General features: G+C 41.5%; 1 protein-coding gene across 8 annotated transcripts in view; it reads right to left on the bottom strand.

Annotated features, from left to right (window-relative positions):
- TENM3 (teneurin transmembrane protein 3) overlaps positions 1 to 17252 on the bottom strand; it is a 1099611-nt gene that overhangs the window by 393593 nt on the left and 688766 nt on the right. Inside the window, exon 1 of one of the 8 annotated variants that reach the window (XM_069199231.1) lies at positions 223 to 568. The exons of 6 other annotated variants lie outside the window; for them this stretch is intronic. The gene's annotated coding sequence lies outside the window, so the exon portion shown is untranslated. Of the gene's footprint in view, positions 1 to 222; positions 569 to 17252 lie in introns of those variants that run through there. One more of the 8 variants, XM_069199222.1, reaches the window with a different exon arrangement.

Below are 17252 nucleotides of genomic sequence, written 5' to 3'. Positions count from 1 at the left end.
CTGAGTCCCCCCGGAACATTACTTTAAACCAAGTCATTTACACAACTACTCCACCTGAAACCCAGATTTTTACACAATATGACAATTTCGAAAGCAAGGATGAGCCCGTATCAAAGGACACCGCATTTCTTCCACTGCCAGAAGAAGCGGGGTTTTACCCCGGGGACCGCAACGCCCCAGACTTCTTGCTACGCCGGATGATGCGAAAAGTTAAGCCCTCACCTCTTGTGGTTGGCGACGCTATCACTCAGGGGTTAAGAAGCCACCTCATTTCAGATGCTAATGTGCCTGTGCGCGGATTCAAACAGGCAGGGAGCCGGCTCACATCCCAGCACGGCTCAGCGAGCAATAACGAACGGGTACCAGGCACCGAGAGCTGCCTGTGCGTAAAGGTGCACGCAGCGGGCTGCCGAGGCTCAATGGTGCGTTCCCGAGACGTCCGTCTGCTCTCCCAGCCCTCTGCGGCGAAGATGCTCCCTGTGCCTGGACGGTAGTAGCAGCAGCACCCGGCGTGTGCGAGCTGAGGCAGTCTATGACAGATCAGGTTACCGAGCCAGCGCCGCTCTCCGCCGGCACAGAGCCCGGCCGCCAGACACGATAGGCTGAGGCTCCTCTGTTTACACCCAGGGAGGGAAGGGGGCGGAGGCAGGCGCCTTTAACTCTTTGCAGGCCACCAGTGTGCTGCCGGGCTCCTTTTGTCGGGAAAAGACACGCACTCCTAAGCAGTGCCTAAATCGTTCCATGCAAAAAGGCACTTGAGTCCCAGAAATGACCGGGCTCCGTGGCTCTGTTAGCTCGGTTTTGTGTGCGGTAATGTACGTGGGCTCCCTTTCTGTGGTAGCTGAATGTGGTTGCATCGTGCACCCCCGGCTTTGTTATACAGCCCCTGGCATGCTCACCGCATTGTTCATTGTGTGATGGTACTAAGGGCGAGGAGGCGACGTCCCCTGTTTACCCATTCATTGCTACCGGGAAGCATGCTATCAGAGAGTAAAAGAAGGATTTTAGTCAAAAATACTAATAAGCGTGACGGGGACGGCCATCCCGTGCGTGCTTCGGAAGTCCGAGACAGATCACCGGCGCAGGCTCTTCAGCCCGGACGGGTTAGCTCATTTTAAAAGCAGCTACGTTGTTTTAAATGTGGAGGGGTGGGAGGGATGCAACAGCATTGTGAGTACAAGGGACAACTGATAACTACACAGCTTAGCTGATAAACTATGGTGGAAGGTGTTGGCCGGAACGCAGGCCCCATGTCTATCAAGACTTTATTCCGCTTTGGTAAATATTCAGGAATGGAGGAGGAACGTTTTCTAAAACTGAATTCCCCAAACTCATAAAGTTTCCTAAAATAATGATATTACATTGTGGACATTGTTCGTTAGTTGATACACATAAAAACGTGGATTTATTATATGTGACTGGCATATCTCATTCACGTAGGATGAATGTGCTTGCATAGAGAAATCTTATTTATATATAATAATCAAAGTTAGGGGCAAACGCTATTTAAATAAATATAGCAAAGCCAGCAGGCTTGATGCTCGCATTCAAGTGCTGGCAAAAGCAATGAAACTGCTAGATGCATTGCCAAGCAGTATAAAAGTTACCTTTGTGAATACAATGCATCCACGAGATATAAAATTGTAGGTGTACTCTTCTTTTCTGATGACAAATAATCCCTCATGCATTTGAAAGAAGAAGGAAGGATACACGCAAACATTTAGCAGAAAGAAGAAGAGAATAAAATACTTGTGCAGGTTGATGCAAGGTGTGATTGACAATATCTCAGGGCAATGGGTGAAGGTCCCGGGCCAAATAAACCATCGGTGGAAGGAAGTTGAAACAAAGCTCATTTAAAAGAGTACAGAACACAACAAGTTTGGCAGGAATGGTGCAAGCACCAATCCTCTGCCATGATAAAAAAAATGTCTAGGGCTATTGTTGTGAGAGAAATGTATCCAAAATACTGTGGCAAAGGAAATAATATGGCACCAGAACAAAGCATTCAAGGCCGGCTTTAGGGCAGTGCAACTGGTGTGACCGCACTCGGTACTGACCTGGGGAGGAGGTGCTGACCTCGGAGGGGGGTGCTGTATTTAACAATTACTTACAATCAGTGTTTGAAATGGAAAAATAGAAGTGCAGGTACACTGTATCAGACTACCTGCTTGTTTCTGAGAAGTGCTGGTACTCTCCAATGAAAAGTATTTGTTTTTCTTGAGAAGTGCAGGTACTCTCCCTCTCAAAATATTAGGCAGTTCGACTGGTGCGCTGCACTGGGTACTGTCCTGGGGAGGAGACGCTGACCTCAGAGGGGGGAGGCGCTGTACTTAACAATTACTTACAATCTGTGCTTGAAACTAAAAAACAGAAATGCAGGTTCTTGTTTCTGAGAAGTGCCGTTCTCTCCAATTAAAAGTATTATGTCTTTCTTGAGAAGTGCAGTTACTCTCCCTTTCAAAATAAAGTGCCGTTACTCAGTACCGGAGAGTACTGGCCCATTTAAAGCACTACTTACAATTTAAAAACCCCTGCTGCAGAGTTCCTTGTACAGCTTTAAGGCAGCAATAAACATGTAAAAATAACTCTTGTGACTAATGTTCCTGCTAGAGAAAGACAGATAGGAGTTTTGTCTAGTGGCAGTTTTGACTCACCACAAAGTAGTAAAGTAGCACAGAGTGTTAATATGCCTGCTGCAAAGAATGCGTACCGTTCAGATTACTGATCTGAATCTTATTTGGATAGTTGAGTGGATTACTGCTTCTGTCACAGATATCCTTTTCTTAGCGTAGTTCATATGATATAAACCTAATATAGAAGAGTGACTTATGAACTGGCTAAGAGCTTCATGCAAACTGCATAAAATATGTTAGAATGTTATGTTTTTTTTCTTCAGTCTTTCAGTATTTATTCATCATGTTGCTAAAAAGGGTTTGTTTGTGTAGATGTACATTCTTATCAGTAAGGCCATTCTTTACTAGTGCTTTAAACCAAATGAAATGTATGTGGTAGAGCAGCTATGGAGGGATGAGGGGTACTTTTGCCAGTGGTAGTGAGGGGATCAGAAGAAGAGGCCATGGGCCGGGTGCCAAAAATGGTTGTTGCGTTGGACACCACCAGCTCTAAAGCCAGTCCTGAGAGTATGCCAGATAGTGATGACTCCACTATACCAGAAAACAGAATCATCAGATTGGGACCTGTTTCCCTAAGGTCAGCTTGTTCCCCTTGTTATAGTTCTGTAGTGCAGTGCTGCTAGTAGAACTCATCAGTACTCCATCATCCCACTGACCTGTGTATTGTGCTACTTGGCATTTCCTTAAGAGAAAGAAGGGAATATGACCATGGATGGACGTGTCAAGTCATTTTGTTTTTGTGCCTGGTGGTATGTTTGGGTGGGTAAGAGTCAGTGAAAAGGATTCCTCTTGTCTGTGGCCAGGGACTTTAGGTGGTGGATGAAGTGGGATGAGTAAAAGCAACCTACATCCAAAAGGTGAGAATTGCTGTTCTAGCCACCACCATCATTTATTTCTTCCACTGTGTTCATGTTCCCAGCTCACACAGTAAGCACTTGGCCCTCTCTGTGACTTCCTCTAATAGAAGTTTTAACTGAGAACACTTTTGACAGCTCCTCACTTTTAAGGTTGAGCCTGCAGGCAGCGCACATATGTTGTTGCTATGTCGATCTAATATGTTTAATAACAATAAAACACTTAAAAGCGGGCTTTTAGCCTGCCCATTACTAACCATTTGTTGGCACCTTATCCAATCCACCCTTACTCACTTCAATCCAATCTACTCCAATCCACCCACTCTATCCCAATCCACCCCATCCCAGTTCAGTCCACCCCACTCCAATACAATCCACCCAGTTCAACTCACTCCAATCAACCCAACTCCAAACCAGTGAATTCTATCCACTTCACTCCAATCCACCCCACTCCAGTCCAATCTTATCCACCCCAATCCAATCCAATCCACCCAGTCCACCCCACTCCAGCCTTATCAATCCAATTCTAGCCACTCACCCCAATCCAATATAACCCACTCCAATCCAATCCACCTTACCTCATTTAAATACACCCCACTCCAATCCAATTTACCCCACTCCAATCCCCCACATTCCACTCAGTCCATCCCACTGTACCCCAATCCGACCTACCCCACTCCACTCCAATCCACCCTACTACCTCAGTCCACTCCAACCCACTTCACCCTATTCCACCCCACTCCACTCTACAACACACTCTGCCACTGAACCACTGAGAACTTTACACCCCTCTACTCAACTCTACAACACTCTACCCCCCTGCTCCACTCTGACACTCCACTAACTTTTAGTCATGCTGAACAGCAGCCAGACTGGTGTCCAACATGGCAAAGCACATTGTCAAAGCAAATAGGTCTTCTATAGGCGAGGCCTATTACCTTTGCCAATGCTTGTTTATGGTATGGCGGGTCTTGTTTTTTTTACAGTTGATTTCCCTAATTCAGAGAAATACTGTGTGCAGGAAGCACAAATCCATGCAGACTTCCATACCTTGTAAAACACTTATGCAGCATGTTGGTACAAATTTCAAACCTGCCCCAACTTGCAAACAAGGGCCACTTTTGTAGTTATGTAGTTCACTAATGAGAAAATGTGGCATTACTGACAGAGCTCTGACTGTCAAACCAGGGAACCCAGTTCTAGTCTTTGCAGTTGGCTCAACATCCTGTGATTCTGGGCAAATCACTTAATATTCTAGCGCCTGAAATGAATGTGACCTTGTGTAGTGAAACTGGTGCTCATATAAAGCGCTCCAATACCTTTAAGTCCAGTTCACGCTATATCAACTGCAAAAAAAAAGCATTGGCAAAATCAATAGTCTATTGACTTTGTCAATGTCGTTTAGCCATTTTGTACAGCAGCACAGCTGTGCTGCAATGTACCACTATGAAAAAAGCACTATGATGCAGCAGCACCAACTGTGTTATACCACTTTTTCTTTCTTTCAGCCATGCTGCACAGCAGCAGTGCTGCTGTACAACAAGTCTAAAAGATGTGGACAAATCAATAGCTCTAGGCCACATCAGTTTTAATAAGAAAATAAATAGGAAAGGAATATGGCAAGGAAATGATGGTACAAAATACCCAAGATGTACACAGTGAGCTTTTTAGTGGGATTGCATGAAGAATACAAAGGGTAATATAAGGAATCCAGGGGTGATAGAAACTTCAACATTTCTAAATGCCAGGGTTAAATAGATTATTGGAAAGGGATGGAGACAAAGTGCTATTTTGCAGTTTTTGATTTCATTAATTTTACGTTTGTATATATTGTTTAAAAGAAGGGATTTATTTTTTTTTTTTTTGTGGTCAATGGATAACTTTCATGAGGACACAGAAAGGAGATGTTTTGTTAACAATCATGTTCCACAATGATTGCCCAGACTAATGTGCAGTGCTTGATTTTTAAAAGAGCAGTGGGGGTTGGGCAAAGTTTTGCCCAGAAGCCTTCAGCCAGCGCTACAAATGTCAGCCTTAGAATACCAAGGCTGCATGATCTTGAGTCCTCCTCATTCCTCTAAAATCAACCACTGGACAGTCCCTGTCCCTTTATTTCAGTCTCGCAGGTTCTTTTTCATCATTGCTTTCTACATTTGTCACAGTTTTTCAGTCTTTCTCTTCTTCCTATCCCCCTTTTGTGTTTTCATCTTTTTTGCTCTGGATCAATGTTTGCTGGGGAAAAATAAGTGCCTGTCCTAAGAAATGAGTGCCAGTGGGCCCCACCTGCAACCACTGGCTCAAATTAAGCCCTGCTAATGTGGCTCAGTCTTTTTTCAATAAGATCTTGAATTACCCCGAGGGTGTGATGCAGTAATGGCTTTTTTGAACATTTTGCTTCTAAAGCCTCTCATTAGGATGTAAAGAACTCAAACTTAAATTTTGGTCTGAAGTTTAATAAGACAGTTATTTACTGTAATAGGATATTATCTTAATGTCAATTGTGAAATGATTAACTTATCATCAGTGTTTTAGTTTTGTTACTATTGAGGCATGGCCATTTGGAATTTCTACATTAATCAATGACAGGAGAGAAGTTGTTAAAAGTGTCCAGAATTTATGTTGAGTCTCCAGATTTTTGAAAGGGGAACTGTTGGAAATGACCCCTCTGCAGGGTCAACCCCAAACATTTCCCCTTCCTCCTTCTCTTTTTCTGACCTCATTTTTGCTGGCTTTAGGATTCTGGGCACTTTACCACTGCCAACCAGTGCTAAAGTGCATGTGCTCTCTCCCTAAAAACATGGTAACATTGGCTCATACCCAATTGGCATATTTAATTTACTTGTCAGTCCCCAGTAAAGTGTACTACATATGCCCAGGGCATGTAAAGTAAATGCTACTAGTGGGTCTGCACACTGATTGTGCCACCTACATAAGTAGCCCCTTAACCATGTCCCAGGCCTGCCATTGCAAGGCCTGTGTGGCAGTTTCACTGACACTTCGACTTGGCATTTAAAAGTACCTGCCAAGCCTTGAACTCCCCTTTTCTACATATAAGTCACCCCCAAGGTAGCCCCCTAGGTAACCCATAGGGTAGGGTGCTATGTAGGTAAAAAGTAGGACAAGAACATGTGTGTTTATATGTCCTGGTAGTGGACAACTTCTAAATTTGTTTTCCACTACTGCGAGGCCTGCTCCTTTCATAGGATAGCATTAGGAATCCCCTCATATACTGTTTGAGTGGTAGATTGTGACCAGAAAGGGGTAACCAGGTCATATTTAATATGGCCAGAATGGTAATAGAAAATCCTGATTTTATATTACGATTTTAGAAATGCCACTTTTAGAAAGTGAGCATTTCTCTGCACTTAAAATCTATCTGTGCCTAACAGCCTGCCTCCAATCCACGCCTGACTGGGCTGGTTGACAGCTCCCTTGTGCATTTCACCCAGACAACCACAAACACAGGATACTCAGTCAGTCACACCTGCAATCATCTGCATACTGAATGCTGGAGGGCCTTCCACTTACATTTCAAAGGCTAGTGGCCTGCCCTCACACAGTGGACTGCCAAATCCCCTACTGGGACCCGGGCAGACAGACCTGTACTGAAAAGGGGACTTGTGCTCTTCAAAACCACTCACGGAAGTCTCTCCCACTTCAAAGGCATCTTAGAGTATACAAACTGGGTCTCTGACCCTACCAACTCAGACACTTCTGGACTCACCTGGGCTGCCTTGCTGTTGCCCTGCTGCCTTGCTGGCCTCTGACTTTGCTGAGAAGTGCTCTCCAAGGGCTTGGATTGAGCTTGCCTCCTGTTTTCTGAAGTCTCAGGGCCAAAAAGACTTCATCTCTTCAAGGAAATTACTTGTGTGCCAAAAAACGACGCACAGCCTGCTAGAAATGACACACAGCCTCTTGTGCAATGAGAAAATCGCTGCACAGCCGAATCGGAACGATGCAGGCCACCTTCCCGAGTGAAGAATCGACGCAGCGCCTGCAGTGTGACAGAAAATTCGATGCAACGCCTACCAGATCGAAGCAATGCCTGTGACTTTGTCCCGCACACCCAGGAATCCACGCATAGTCCCTGGGCATCAAAATAACCCTGCATCGCAGTGAGGACCCAAGACTGAGCTCCAGAAATCGACGCAAAGCCCCTTGCAGTGTGGAATGAAACAACGCATCGTCTGTGCCCGGTCAGAAATTCTGACGCACACCTTATTTTTCCACACATCTCCTCCTCTGCGGTCTCCGTGTGTGTACTTTTGATGCAAACCAGGTACTTTGTGCACACAAGAGACAACTGTTGATTTTCAAAATTTAAGACTCTTCTTAACATTGCAAAAGTGATATTCAACTTGTGCTTATTGAATCTCTTTGGTTTTGATCTTAATTAAACTAGATACATATCATATATTTTTCTAAACCTGTGTGGTGTATATTTGTGGTGTTTTTACTGTGCTAATTGCATGATCTATTGCACAAGTACTTTACACAGTGCCTTCTAAGTTAAGCCAGACTGCTCAGTGACATGCTGCTAGAGGTTGGGCACATGATAATTTGTATTGTGTATGACTTACCCTGACTAGGATTGTGGTCCCTACTTGGACAAAGGTATATATCTCTGCCAATTAGAGATCCCATTTCTAACAAGAACCAAGTGTTGTCAGGATAAATGTTGAACAGTACTGAGAAAGAACCAAGCACATGTGCACTCTACAATTGACATGGTGATGGGTAGATGGCATTTACTATGTCTTTTGGTCAGAGACAAAAATAATCTTTTCTGGGCAACATTCGTGATTCCTGGTATTTGTTAGGTTCTGGGCATCAAGATACAGTGTCCTCTTATGCAGATGGCTGAAAAACTAGGAGGAGGAGAATAGCTGTGCTGCCTTCATTCACGAAAATGTACTCAGTCACATGCATTTGCCTGCTCTGCAACTGGACAGCCAATCGCTGAGGGTATTTTGGTCTTCTGTGTCTTGTCATTCGGGTAGTGAATTTAGCTCCACATATTTAGCCACAAGTATGTTAATCAATGCTAACATGTAGGTGGCTGCGTTTCTTGCACCAAATGAGCCTTTTTTCAGACTAGGAAGGGCCAATGCTTGTTTTTTCTATTGGCATATCACCATTGATTAGGAATGTTTTATTTTGTTTTTGCTGGCATCTCTCCATCTACGACCCATCATCTACAGGTAAGGGTCTCCTGGAAAAAGAAATGGGATTAATGCTGCTAACTATGTGAGTGATCTCTCTTGAGGTGCATGCAGAAAAGGTGTGTAGACTTGTGTGGCTGTCAAGAGGCTTTGCAGGTGGGTAGGGACTGCAATATTAGGCAAAATGTTCAATATTCTGGCTATAGTGTGGAATTAAATGCAAGAGTCTACCAGCTGTTGACCAATGATTGTATTAAGGGGAAAGTATATCTCATTTATTTTTAACACTTGCTTTGCTATTTTGTTGATATTTGCACATGCAGTAATATTTGTATTCCCTAGAACTGTTGTTTGGGATTTGTGCAGTGTACAGACAAAGGTTTGATATCATGTTTGTGTATGCTGGCTAGTCTGTTCTAGCCTCCAGGGCACAGATTGCATCTCTATGGCCTCTTGGTGACAGAGTTGTATACTTAAGCTCTTTTCCCACCCGTCCTTCAAAACAGAGACAAAACACCTTCTCTTCAATCATCACCACCCTCTTTCCCCCTCTAGCTTTCACCCAATATTACATTCTCTGGTCTGTCTGTGGTTTCCTGGATTGTTTTTCCAGTTCTCGACTCTGAGAACTGCTATCTACTACAGCAGGAATAGCTGCCTTACTGTCTGACATATTGTATATTCATATACCTGTTTCCATAGATTAAACTGATTTCTTGTACTTTACGTACCATACTACTTCCAATATACCACACCATTGTCTGTAAATCTGTCTATGCTATTGTTTGTACTTGTGCACATTTTCTATGCTTTCTGTATTCTCTATACTCCTGTTTGTACACGGATATATATGTAACTCCACAGCCCTGCATTCTCTGTAAAGCACTCTGATGCCCAAGGGACTTGTAGGAAATACATAAAACAGTATAAAAAAAGGAGTAAATATTACTATGATATTGGATACTGATGTGAACGTGCAGTTTTAGAGTTGTGAGAACTCCTTAGCACCAAGTAAATCCAGCTGTGGAAGATGGAGCTTGGCCAGTAGTGGGTGATATTTTGATTTTGTTTTAGTTGGTGAGGGCAGCCTGGAGTTGCCTCGGCTAGATTTATACTATTAAGCTGCACATCTGCAGCGCGCTAAAGTGACCCTACAGCACTGGGAGCAATGTCTTCTGGCTGGGACAGTCGAGTCTGGGCAACTGCCAGCATTCCCGATGATGGAGTCTAGTGCTCCCGAAGGATGCGCCCTATGTGGTGAGACAGATAGTGCAAATATGGCAAAGAATTGTTACTGTGGAGCTGAAACTGACCTAGTTTCATAGGGAGTTGGCAGTCTGGATACTGGCTTTGGTCCGGCAGTTGGCTGCTCATGTGCCCTTCCAGACATAGAGGAATGGAGGCTGCGAAATGCTGGGAGACTTGTACCCTAATGAACACCTTATTCTGCTGGAATTTGAGATGGGGCCGGGACACCACTCACACCTGACATCTTGTCTGGAGGGACAAGGGGAAAGAAATGGCAGCTTTGGAGATGCTCCATATCCCACCCTACTGTTCATTGGAACCCTTGGCTTGAGGTATGTAGCAATCATGCCCCTTAGGCATTGACTGGTTTCTTTTCCCATATACTACCACTGCTGTGCTAATGGCAGCAGCCGGCTGGCATACAGACATATATTGTGCCTCAACTAGGTAATGTGCACTGTCCCCTTTTCCACTGCATGTGTAACAGAGTAAGTGGCACAAGCTGAAATTGCTTGAAAAATGTATGATGTATTCTTTGCCACCAGCAATATTGGATTCATTGATGATGTTAGTATATTGTGCTGGATACTCAAAGGAATAGTTTTTTTTGTTGAACTGACAAATTACTTGTTCCAAAAGATTCTTCTCTTTTCACTCTTCTTTTGACTTCTGAGGTAGCATTTTTCAACCTTCGCAGGAATCAAATGCTCACCCAGGTCTACTGACCTTTTGACACAGCACTAGAGTAATGTAGAACCCTTAAAACATTTCAATACCTACCAAGAAATGTAACACCATGACCAAATGCACATGGAAGGAAACTCCAATCATAAATAAAGCTAAATTAATTTATTACAAACACAAGCGCAAAGTCATGAAGACAATACGCAAAACCAAATTATAAAGATAACTAAGAGTTAAAGGCTACCAAAGGAGGCGAAACATATTCAAGTGAATTAACATTTATAAAGCTAAGCCTTCAAGAATAAGCAGACATATCAGCAGCAGACATATCTGAGTTACAATGATAGTTCGTTGATCAGAATTAACAATCATCAGTAATTTCAAATTAGCAGAGTCAATAATCTTTAGCTGGGCATGGGTCAACCATACAGCTAACCCAAATCAGGGAAATATATGTGTGGGGAGGAACACATGGAGGCAAAAGACAAAAAGCACATAAGGGCAAAAATAATTTAGAAAAATATAATCTCAGACTGCAGGCCACTATCTAAGAAGAACAAAAATGAGGCAAAAAGAAAAAGAAGTGTCAGCATCTCAGAAGCTGGATCAAGAGTCTTCTGAAAGAAAAGAGAAGGATTTCTAAGTCTAAAGGGGCATTCCAAGGGCAACGGAAGAGAGGAAAATACCTATCCAAGGGATACAGCATTCAGGAATTCTTCATCAGCAGAGCATCAGGATCAGCAAGACATTTGCAAACTGCCAGGAGCTGCTCAGGACGGACCCAGCACTAGACTGAATCCTAACTAAACTTCATATGTCCATCAATATTGTAGAATTTGCAAAGCATTCTGATCTTCCATCTGAGTGACTCTGTGCATGTTTGAAGCATTCTATACAATACTAGTTCATGTTCTACTCTGTGCTTCTGTCAAAGACACTACGTTACATTCTTCCGATGTTTTAAACAATATGGCATATTACTAACTTGCTAAGCTGCTCATGAGAACATAACCTAACTGAAAGTTCACGTTAGGAAATGAATCAGCAGTTCTAGTACAGTCGGAAATTACAATCTTCAAAAGGCCTCACTCATGCTAACACAAGGGAATTATAATAATGCATTTAATATATTTAGTAAAACACATATTCTATGCAGAATTTTGAGTTCAACATTAATAATATTTCATTCATATAGGCAATACATTTAATTTCAAACAAAAAGCTTTGTTACTGCATTTCATTAGGTACAACAGAGAACTGCATTTTTCATTTCTGCATGTATATTAAAATTCATAATTCATTTATTAATCATCAGAAATTCAATATAGTTTCCATGTGCACTGTTAGTCTAGAGTCTAAGTTATACTTTAACATCAATTCCCTCTAACATGTAATTTAATACAAAAACAGCCCAAGTCGAACTCTGAAATACAAGCAAGTGCTCATCTAAATTGCGTGTCAATGCAGCCTCTACATCAAGCTTTTAGCATTTTGTCTATCATAACTCAAGCTGTCACATTCTGATGACGTTTGTGATACGAGGGACATCACTAAATTTAAAGCTCTATCACTTGTGATGAGCAATATGTGGCTTTTCTAGTTCATGATGCCCTTGCGTGACAACTGCACTGTCAAATAAATAAATAAACCCATAAATAAATAAGGCCGGGGTGTCATCTATTGATATCTCAGTTATAGGAGCAAAGCTATGTTCTTTACATCCTATTTGTATGGTCCTACTGCAACTCTTTTGTCACCTGGCAACTGTTTCCTGTTCCACAGATTATTTTGATACGCTCCATAGCATACCTGTTGTCTGTTTCACCATCAGATATCGTATGTGGCACCCCTCAAGTACTGTAACATTTTTCTACATTTGCACACAAAGAACAAGGGATCTGTGAAATTCCTGAATGAAGAACCTATCATGATGTAAAAAAAGGACTCAGGACATCTTGCTGCATCTCAGGCTGAAGACTTTAGGTGTGTCAGGTCTCTTGCTCTGCAAACAGCCAACAGCCACAGAACCTTGTATCGGAACTGATCTCCTTGATATAATATTAGACAATCATATTGTATTGAAATATATCTCCCTATTAAGCCAGTGTTTTTTAACCTGTGATCCGTGGACTCCTGGGGTCTGAGAAGCCTACTCAGGAGGTCTGGGACTGTTTAGAAAAATAAATAATATTATCAGGTTAATAAAGTGTAGATAAAGAAGCAAAATTGAAAATTGAGCATTTTAAAATGTTCTGTAAATATGAAGGAATTTGAGGCTGAATATGTAATTGATATCCTCTGATTGATTTATGGAACTGTGCCAAGTGCATCAAACAGAATATATTATGGATGATGGGTTGCCTTAAATTAATTTAGAAAACCTTCTACCTTCCTATTTAAATTAAAATTGTGATTTGTTATTATTTGTGAATGAAATAGAATATATAATCATTTGTGTATTGTTTTGTGGTTCAAATCAACGAAATGACTTAAGCCCAGGTTCCTAACTTTCAGTAATGATTCAGTGCATATCGCAGGATTTCCATAATTCCTTATGGGAAGGGTCCCCAGATTCCAGTAATGATTAAGTGGGGGTCCACAGAAGTCAAAACGTCAAGAACCACTGTATTAAAAGATCGAGTAAAGCTTCCTCTTTGACAAGCTGTGCAAAACATACGTACAATGTCATTCTTTCTCAGCATATTAATAAAAATACTTTAAGACAAATACATGCTGCAGCAGGGATATCTACCCCAAGGCGAAAGAATGGCATCCAGTATGTTTTGCTTATGTCAGAGTAATGGGTTTGCAAGGAAATGGAATGTCAATAGGTGCCCAACCAAACTCAACATATACAAAAGCTCTAGATGGGACCAAACATTAACTCCAAGGAATGATTATTAGTAGGTTTACAGAGCTTTGCTTAAAACAAACACACTCACAAAGACCACCATGTCTCTCTGGTATGCCCATTCCCTTTCCTACACGTAGCATTGCTGACTTTACCTGGTCTGCAACTATATTCTGGGCTATTACAATCAAGCACGAACGTGGCCAATAGGGCTGCGTTGGCTACCAAAATGGTGCCTTTGTCAATGCTTGTTTTGGTTTGAAGTGTTTTTTTTTTTTTTATTGTATTACAAATACTATTACAAATATAGCTGCCTGTAAATACACATACCCAGAAATATTTTTCTATTAAATTATTTAAAAAAAATTTCAAAGATGTCTACTTTTGTGTGCCCATGTGCACATATGTGTGGCCACTTTGTATTTATTTACTTTTGTAAAATCATTCAAAGATGTCTGCCCATGCACACGCATAGGCAGCCATCTTTGTATGGTTGTCATTAAATTAAAGTAAAAAAGATTAAAAGATAATCACCTATGCATGCATATGCGGGCTCATTCACACATGCAGGCAATCGTGATAAAGTTTGCTTTTTAAAGTAAAACACAAAGTATACGGTGTAGTGGGTGGAAGAAAACTATAAGTAAGGCAACACCAGACCAATGGATAAACAGGGGTAGCTGAAAGTCCCCCACCCCCATGTATATCATATATATATTTGTTTTTTAATTTAGCTTTTAGCTAACACCAGATCTAAAAATAAATGGTTTCAGAAGATGCCTAACCATTCATCTTTGCTTGTATTACAATGATGCAAATACTTGTCTTCTCAAAACAGTTATTACCCTAATAGAAGCTGAAATATAATTCCATAACTTATGGCTCAAGACTTAAAATCTGCGACCTCCCACTGTTGCTTTCCAGAACCCAGGTCCACTAAAAGATTGGCAGTAGATGAGCGCAGGGACTTAGTCGGAGTGTATCTCGACACACATTTAGTGAGAAAGTCTTACGCTAACCATGTATAGCCTTGAAGACTAAACAGCAAACTTTGAATGGAATACACCTTATTATTGGTAGCCAATGCAGTTCTTTTAACAGTGGGAGTGTGTGTGATCTGTGAGGGGTCTTAAACACCGCTGTGTCCTGAAGTATTTGGAGTCAGTTTAGATTACAATCTGGTAACTCCAAAGAAATGCTATTGGCATAGTCAATTCTCCCTCCAATCATTGCTGCCATGATTTTTTTCATGGCTTCTTGATGAGAGGTACGGAGTAAGCTTCCTTTCTGTCCTAAGTGTATATATCAGTTTAGAGACCACATTATTGATTTGCTATCTCAGGAATAGTTTATGATCTACTATTATGCCCGGACTTTTTGCCGCCACATTGGAGGTTGGAGGCAGGCTCATTTCCCTGGGCCAATAGTGCTTAGTTGAGACCCCTCTGGGGACCATTGAAACTACAATTTCTATCTTTTCAGCATTCAGTTTAAAATAAATTGTCTTCATCCACCCAGAGATAAAAGACATTGAATCTTGGAAGAGAAGTTGAGACATTGCCTCGTTCTCTAAGCATAGTAAGATCTGAGTGTAATCCCCATAATTGAAGGTGTGGCACCCTCTTCTGGCCAGTTCCTCTATCAATGGCTGTGTAGAAATATTGAACAGATGGGGGGGAAGGGCTGAACCTAGAGGAACTCCACAGTTAACTTTGATCTCAGGGGCTTTAAATGGTGCTAAACAGATACTCCCACACCCCTGATACGGTGAAGTACTCATCTGTATCAAAGGCTGTGTTGATGGTCAAACAAAATTAAAGCCATGACTTGTTTCACATCCAAGTCCTCCCTTAGATCAATCACTGAAACTTTCACAGTTTCAGTGTTATGTTTTGGGTGGAAGCTTACTTGTTGTAAGTTTAAAAAAATGAAATCTGCAAGTAGGTACACATTTTCTGGCCTACATGGGATTCCAATACTTTAGAACAACAGGCAATAGAATTTTAGGTTAGTAATTTTTCAATATCTTTGGTCATCATTTGTTTTTTTCTGTAAAGGAATGAGTGCAGAGCGCCAGGCACTATTCCTGACCACAAGGACCGGTTGAGCAATGAGGTAAGTGGCTCCTATAAAACAGGAGCTAACATCTGCATAATTCTTGGAGGGCAAATATAATTTGGTGACCCTGATTTTATTTTGGTTACCAGCCATATTTGCATATCTTCCCTCATAGGAGTAAAATTGTCTAATACAGTCTTAACCTCAGCCACTTCGGTCATCTCTGCATATTTGTTTTTCAAGACTATCTATGATAGATTCTCTATTGAGACAGATCTTGTCTTTTTTAAGTCACGACAATGAGATAGTGAGGTAGTCACTGTTTCACTGCCCCTATCTGTTGATGAGAGATCCTGCATAATGTTAAAGACCTCCTTTGGTGGGTTTCCAGCCTCACAAATCGCATTAGAAAAAAGTCCTGCTTAGTTTTAATAATGAGTTGTTTTATAGCTTATTAAAGCTTCCTGATAAATGACCTTCAGATCTTCCTCAAACTTTAAGTGCCACTTCAATTCTTACTGTCTTACTTTCAATTAAGTTCTGTGAGAAGCAAGGCATAGAAGGCTTTTTCATCCTAAAAAACTTTTTTTTTTTTTTTTTTTACGGAGCAGCCTCTGTCTAGAGTTATCCAGCCGGTTGGCACATCCAAAGAAGGGACCACCTTACTTCAGGATCTCAGACTTACAGTGTTTTATTTAAAAAAAAAATGGACCTGCAAACACCAACACGTTTAGATTCCCAATGAGTCTTGATCACGTTTAGTAAGTCGTTCCTTAGTTTCCCTCAAATATCATGCCGCCTGTCCTGACAACAATGAGGCATTATGGGCAATTAAGTCCATCTAAATGAAACAACATTGTTCAATAATGACAATGGCATTTAAACATTATACTGTTTATGGATTGCACCGTATGATGTGATTTTGGCCAAAATCTAACAGCGTGACAGAGATATCAAACATGGCTACTATGCCCAAGTAAACAGGGTAACTACTATTCTGAACAAATAATAGATGTAGTATTGTGTGCCCATGTCTGAATGTGTTAATTGTGACACAGTACAGATGCGAGTGAAAATAACATTGTAGGTAAATTGTGGACTAAGTGCCTAAATATATAATCCCCATGACAAACTTTCATACAATGGAAATGGCAAAATTAAGAAGCACAAATTGTGCACGAGGGAAGAAAAATCATAACCAACAAGGCCAAACACAAAAGAGTACCACATTTCGGGCTAATTGCTCCCATATGTCATGCCCTCATAGGTGCTCCCACCATCTATGGAGAACTGTTACCCCATGACTTGGCCGAAATAAAGTCAAAAATGTTGCCAGTATTGGTGATGCATCTGGTATCCACCACCAAACCCAACACACAAGTGTCATTATAGGTGCACATGTAACTCCTCATCTGCACTGAGTCCAAATGGAACCTTAGTACGTAGTCTCATGATATATTTTGATTCCAAACAGTGTTGTTTTAATGTCCGATCCTCTCCTCTCTCATCTTTGGGGACATATGCAATGCCATAATATGTCATAATTTTCCAGTCACTAACATGTGCCAGATTGAAATGTTTAGCAATTGCATTGTTGGAATCCTGATGTTGAACTACCCTAATATGTTCACATATTCTCTTTTTTAGGGAGCAGGTGGTACTCTACACATACTTTAAACTGCACTCACATTCAAAGATATACACTACAAACTGCGTATTACACATGATCCTGTGGTTGATGTGGATTTTCCCGCCTTTGAAA

This window comes from Pleurodeles waltl, chromosome 1_2 (assembly GCF_031143425.1).
Source record: "Pleurodeles waltl isolate 20211129_DDA chromosome 1_2, aPleWal1.hap1.20221129, whole genome shotgun sequence".
NCBI lineage: Eukaryota > Metazoa > Chordata > Amphibia > Caudata > Salamandridae > Pleurodeles > Pleurodeles waltl.
Note: the sequence above shows the minus strand (reverse complement) of the source record. Positions and strands in the feature narration are given on the sequence as shown.